Genomic DNA, 6,787 nt, shown 5'->3' with positions numbered 1-6,787 from the left:
TACAAATACATAGATGACACATATTAGGTATCGCTGCACACTGGAGTGAGAGCAATATTTCCGGGGTCATCATTCACTGTTAACTCTAACTTGATGTTCTGTAAGGGACCGTTCAAACCATCCAGTAGGTTCATCTCACAGTCCCGTGGCATTAATGCAAACCCTCATTATGTTCTGGGGCAGGAGGGGTCGTGGTGGTGCCATTCTTTTAAACGGCACGGCAAATACACCTCGTGCCCACAGTGCGATCTCCTCCTGCCCACGAAAATGCATAGTACCGCACTGAAATTGCAGGGCATTGTGGTACCATGCATTCCGGTGCAGACAACCGCACAGTGGGCAGGAGGCGTGTTTATGGTGCCATTGAAATGAATGCCACCACCACACCTCCTCCCACCCCAGAATGCAAGGAGGGTTTGATTAAGTGAAATAAATACCCTGGATGGTGTGAATGGGCCCCAGTGTCGCCTATGGACAATTTTGGGTACTGACTTTTTTTTACTATTTAGGGGCACACACAATTTTTAGGCTTTACATATTTGGTAATTATTTACTTGACATAGTCTCATCTTTTTATATTTTACCAAAACAACTGCCATTATATTGTGTTGTGTAAATCCCCGATGCTGGCGACGTACACTGTACGTCGTCAGTCACGAAGGGGTTAAAGGGTATTTTTTACTGAAAATATAGACTATATATATATATTTTTTTTTTCTAGTTGCACTTGTATTGTATGACATAAAAAAGGCAATGGCCACCATTTTATTCTACATGGTCTCTGCTTTCAGAAAATATATAATTTGTTAGGTAATCTTCAGGCCTGAAATGTGTAATTTAACCCCTTAATGACCAGTGACGTCTGCAGTATGTTGGTGCACCTACGCATGAAAATGACGATCATGCTACACATGTTGGGTATTGCCACGCACGCCAGAGTGAGAGCAATAATTCTAGGGCCAATATTTACACGTATCTCTAAACTGATGACCTGTAGGGGCTTTTAAAGCGTTGTCGTCTATGGACTACACATATTTGCTGATCCTTCACTCGGCATTCTGACTCTGCTCTCTCCTCCCCACCCGCTGGTGTGTGGATTGTCACTGTTCCCCCTCCGCCAATACAAGCAGGGAGAGCAGCGGGGATCGAAGGACCCAATGGAGGACAGCTTGGACCTCACCCTGCCCATTTGTTCTGGTGACCAATGTCGGTCTAATAGGTCATCTAGAATCCCAGTAAACACACATGGCCGTTGTGTACTAGAAATGAGTCCAGGAACGGGACTATCATCGGACATTGAGGAGATGCAGTGTTCCACATGACTGACAATCACCCAGGTAACCCTATCATCCTCCGCCGCCGCCGCATGGCTACAATCTGCACTTAAGACCTGGCTACATAACCGTCTTTGATTGGGTGGGGTTCATAGGATGCGTCTTAGACGGACGCATGCGTCTACCAATGAAAGACGCGGGACTGCTTTGATTGGCGGCGACCTGTACCTATGGTAAAAGGAGGTCAGGACGGTCTCTGCCAATAGAAAAGACGGTCGAACTAGTCTAGGAGGGACGCTCTGAAGGGAAAAAAATTAATAAAGAAGAGGCGGAGGCAGCGGAGAAGGGTGGAAGCGGGTTAGTGAATTACGGGTGGAAGACTCCAGACGAGCCCTCAGGTTCGGTAAGGTGTGCGGGTGGGATTATCGCGGTGTAAAAACGGCTGGGTCAGCTCAGGCTAAGCACGCCTCGCAAAGCATTGTGGGAGCGGAAACGTGAGCTGCCGTGCACGGGAGGGAAGGGGTTTCCTGCCGGCTGGGATCTCCCCGGTGAGGGAAGTCAGGTGAATGGTGACGGTGGGAATGAAAGTCCAGCACACAGCCTGCTACTGTCATCGTGGTGATCCACTATAGATCACCCTGATAGATATAGTGCGGAGCATGCTGGTCTTTGTATCTTCATATTGCGGTGTACCTAATGCTATATTCGGGGGAGGGGAGGCACTCTGACCCTCATGGTGCGTCAGGGAGGGGAGGCACTCTGACCCTCATGGTGCGTCCGGGAGGCACTCTGACCCTCATGGTGTGTCCGGGATGCACTCTGACCCTCATGGTGCGTCTGGGATAGGGTTGCCACCTGTCCAGGATTTACCCGGACAGTTCGGGTTTTGAATGCTGTGTCCGGGTTTCATGGTTGCAGAAACCCGGACACAAGATGTCAGGCAGACAGGGGCAACCAAAATTAAGATAGGGGCTACTGCCCGCCCCCACACTGAAAATAGTCTCAACTGTGATATTTCCATATAAACGGGTGGCGCTTCTTACATATGAATAAGCCACGGCTCATTCTCCCCAAAAAATGTCTGCACGTCAATGGAGTGTTCGGGTTTCGCTCGAAGAAAAGGTGGCAACCCTAGTCCGGGAGGGGATGCACTCTGCCCCTTATAGTGCGTCTGGGAGGGGAGGCACTCTGCCCCTTATGGTGCGTCCGGGAAGGGAGGCACTCTGCCCCTCATGGTGTTAAGTGAACTGGCAATGGAATGTTTAAAATTAACAATGTTGCACTCGCTCAAATGTTCAATTAAGGAAAACATGCAACCCCAAATGTCAGTCTGTGGTCAAAAGTTTTCTCTATTTGGAGACCGCTTCCTGGTGGGTAATTGATGTCAAATGTGTATCTCCAACAATGAGCAACATGGGTGACATGAATAAAACATGAGAAATGACATGAGGCTGGAATTGCACTCACATGGGGGTGTACAAGGAAAAGTCCATTTAGTGTAAGGATGAAGCCGCCGGTGGTAAGTTCATCTGATGTTCTGGATGATGGAGGAACGGCAGCTGGATCCGGTGCAGGGGTGTCTTTGAAGAGTAACTGAAATCCGGGTTTGAAGGGGAAAAAAATTTAAAGAATCCGTTTGAGAGAGCCGAGATTGAAGGCTTGATTGATCGGCAGTTGTGAAGAAGCCGGTATTAACCAAACAAACATGAGTTGGGACAGTATCGGCTGCATCAGCTGGAGAGTGTGTTGAGGAGGGGGCACGGGAGGATGGGATGGCTGGGCATCAGGAGTATTCTGTGACAATAGGGGAAAAAATGAAAGCTGGAGGCCAGTGGCAGAGAAGCGGCCGCTGTACCGTAAGAAGGGAGACACGAGCGGTGAATAGCATATAAAAATGCCAGTGATGCTTTTAAAAAAAAAAAATTATTTATTAAGGTATATGAAAATAAGGCGTACACATGCATATAATCAAGTCACATTTCCCCACAGTGGGGTCACAGCATATACAAAAAGAGCTTAGGTGGCGGCTAAGACAGAGAAAATCACAAAGGGGATACGTGGCCGTCCCAGTGATGCTTGTTTTATAAAAGTTAATTATAAGAAAAGAGGAACTATGGGCACTAAAGGCAACGCGTTTTGAGGACGTGTTTCTTTTTCATGCCACGAAAAAGAGGAAACATTCCATTGCCAGAACTTCACTTATTGTGCCAGGCTGTGGCGTTCATGTGTCTTTCTTTGATTACTCTTCTCTTCTCCTGCAGTGTCCACTTATCAGAGTGCGCTCAATATACACACTGTAATCGTTACAGGGTACCTCATGGTGTATATTGGGGGGGAGGCACAGTGCGCCTCATGGAGGGTCATCGGCTTGCCCTCATTTCTATACAAGTTGTTGTCCCATCCAATCAGCTTTGCCCCTGCTTTTCCTATGACACGGGTACATAATAAATAGAGATTCTTCTGTCGTGTCACTGCAGTATCCTGTGTGATGTTCCTGTGTCTGAACATAGGAGGAGGAGTACTCTCCTTGTCGCACTCCTTACCGATATGTCTCTTGTATTGGGGGGGCTCGCAGTGACCGCGGATGGCGCCGCGAATGTCAGCAAAATTGTAGAAATGTCACCAGCACACCAATCCTTTTTAAGATGGCAAAAGCTTCATTTATTGAAGTTTTTTGTCATATGACCAAACTGTTTGGTCATATGACAAAAAACTTCAATAAATGAAGCTTTTGCTATCTTAAAAGGACTGGCGTGCTGGTGACATTTCTACAATTTTGAACATAGGAGGAGGACTGATGGAGCATCTTATGTATTATACAGGATCATTCACCTGTACAGTACATAGGAAGTGGCCCTATAGACTTGCAGCACTGGGGTATTTTGTCTGCTTCCCCCCTGTATACCCTCCAATATCTGTGTTGGGTTTGTCTCGTCCCCTCATGTTTCTCTTGGCGGCCTCTGGTTTTCTCCCACAGTACCTATTCATACTGGTAGGTTTATCAATTTTCCCCGATTGTTACGCTGGGAAAGGTCTCATTAACATTCTGCATTGCCTTAAAGGAGAACTATGAGGTGCGTGCTTTTCACTCACCTCATAGTTCTAGCCGACCTGTGACAATGAGACTGTCACAGGTCGGCTCAGTAGATTGGGAGGTGAGCGAACACATTCTGGGTTCGCTCACCTCTCGATCCTGTCACGGCTCTCTGCCGTGACAGGGGGAGGGGCTGGATTCCCCTCTCCCCGCTCCCATCCACCAGCGCTGACTGGCGGAACGGAGGGGGCGGGTACAGCTGGCTCTGCCTCTAGATAGGCAGAGCCAGCTGTCACTCACGCACCTGGGCAGATCTCGACATCGATGTCGGGATCCGCTGCAGCGTCTCGGTATACCGCGAGCTGTAGCTCGCGGTATACTGAGCTTATGGTGACTGGAGGACGCTAGTCTTTGTGTCTAAAAGGAGAACTATGGGCAAAAGCCCTGACCCCATAGTTCTCCTTTTAAGATTCTCCTTAAGATCTCCAATCAGATTGTTCAGGTATTTTGAGAGCCAGCGGGGCCGACTAGCAAGATATTGAAGCTCGGCCCAGCAGGAGATTCCTTCATCCACACAGTTTAGCGTAGATGGAGGAATTTGTTGCACTTTCTCCATGTGACCATAGAAAATATGCAGATAATTATTTATAGGTGTATGGCCAGCTTTAGTGATATCATGACAGGCAGACAACCAGCATTTTCAGAGGAGGTTAGCAATGGCTGCCTTCTTTGTCTTTTACCTAAATATTTGAAGCATATTGATGTGTTAATTTTAGGGCGATAAGGGATTCCTGCGTCAGGAATCCTTAAGCGGCACACAAGCAGCAGCTGTCTCCCTTTCGAGTCAATGATCGTATGACAGCCGCTGCATTTAAAAAAACTGCACTAGAACACTGGCACACCACATGTAATTGTATGGGATTCGATTACACGCAGTTAGGAATCAATCACTTTCCCTGAACGCATCGAAAATATTGTTGTGAATGAAGCTTAAAAGTTGGGTGATTGTCTATCTGGCCATACACCTTACAATTATCGTTTGATTTATTTCGTCCTGTCATCGATCTCCTGTTCAATTTCCGCTAGAATACCCTTTCATGCATAGACCAATGTAGATTACAATTATCGTTTATTAGCAATACTAACTGGCCAAATTTTGTCAAATGACAGAACAGATTTTCGTTTGCGCATGTGCAGTGTTCATGTTGCTTTTTTTTCGTACGAAAACGCCACTAATCCATTCATTTTTTTTCTCTCCTCCTACTAATCAAAGTTTTCCAGCCTGCCCGTTTGAGGAAATTCAGCCAGTTGTACAGTTATGATCGTTCACTTCCCATCAACAGGTCGATTATCGTACAAAAACCTGATCTCGTTTGTTTTTTGAACGATGCTAATGGCAAGGTGTATGGGCACCTTTAATGGTCAGTGCACACGAGTGGCTGAAGTCCATGGGCTATGCTCAGAGCTGGAGAAGCCCTCTGTCTGTTTTGCTTCAGATCCTCTCGCTATACTTGTGCGCAGCTGTTGACACAGATGTGGTGGAAACTATTCACGTGGTTCATGTAGGACATGATGCTTTGGGGCCTGTTCACACGACGTCCGTTTTCTGTGCTGACCTGATCCGTACGCTCCTGCACTAAAAATGCATCCCAATGTATCCCTATGTGTTTTATGGGCTACAGTTCTCACGTGCGCAGTCCGTTCAGGTTACGACAGAAAAATACTGCATGTCACATTTTGTCCGGAAACGCCAAACGCGTCCAAAACGCAGCTAACCTACTGGCAGCCCCACTCCAGCAAAAACATTTTTTTTTATTAAACTGGAACGCTTTAAAAATGTTGAAGCCGATTAATCGATTATTGAAAAAGTTGACAACTTTTTCAATAATCGATTATAATCGATTATGGCGATTAGTTGTTGCAGCCCTACCTTACACTACGCTTTGCTAAATTGTACACCTCAGGAGCTCGGTCTACAAACCGTAGATCTTGGCCTGTCCCTTTCTTTACCTACCCTACAGCACACCTCAGGGCTGCAGCATAGAGAAACCTCATCTTTCTGTTGGTAGCCGTAAAGCAGTTTGTAGCTTGTGTGCTGGTTTACTTTGATTTTCTTGCAGTATATTAAACTATTTTGTCAGTTGTGATGCCAGAGCACATTGTTCCACTTTGAATCAATGTGGGAATAGCTTCTACTTTTTGCATTCATGATTCTGCTACCTAATAATTGTCAGCTGCAACGGTTTAGCATAGCAGAAAGGCTGCTTGGAGCAGGGAGCCTGCTGATTTTCTCCATGCCTGGGCACTGCGGATAGCTCTGTGAGCCCAGAGGTCTGCCTACTTTGCCTTCCATCAGCAGAGAGCAGACGCAGTTTGTGCCCAGTGACATGTGTCCCAGCGCTGACTTGCATTTTGCACCTGATTTGCCATAAAATAAATCTACAGCAGAGGCCCTTTCCCTCTTTAATATAACCCCCCC

General features: G+C 46.8%; 1 protein-coding gene across 1 annotated transcript in view; it reads left to right on the top strand.

Annotated features, from left to right (window-relative positions):
* The first annotated feature begins 1,585 nt into the window (after positions 1–1,585).
* Positions 1,586–6,787, top strand: part of LOC108795144 (histone-lysine N-methyltransferase KMT5C-like) — a 35,665-nt gene continuing 30,463 nt past the window's right edge. Inside the window, exon 1 of the mRNA XM_018566337.1 lies at positions 1,586–1,849. The gene's annotated coding sequence lies outside the window, so the exon portion shown is untranslated. The remainder of the gene's footprint in view (positions 1,850–6,787) is intronic.

This window comes from Nanorana parkeri, unplaced genomic scaffold (genome assembly GCF_000935625.1).
Source record: "Nanorana parkeri isolate BGI_ZX_2015 unplaced genomic scaffold, ASM93562v1 scaffold939, whole genome shotgun sequence".
NCBI classification, from domain to species: domain Eukaryota; kingdom Metazoa; phylum Chordata; class Amphibia; order Anura; family Dicroglossidae; genus Nanorana; species Nanorana parkeri.
Note: the sequence above shows the minus strand (reverse complement) of the source record. Positions and strands in the feature narration are given on the sequence as shown.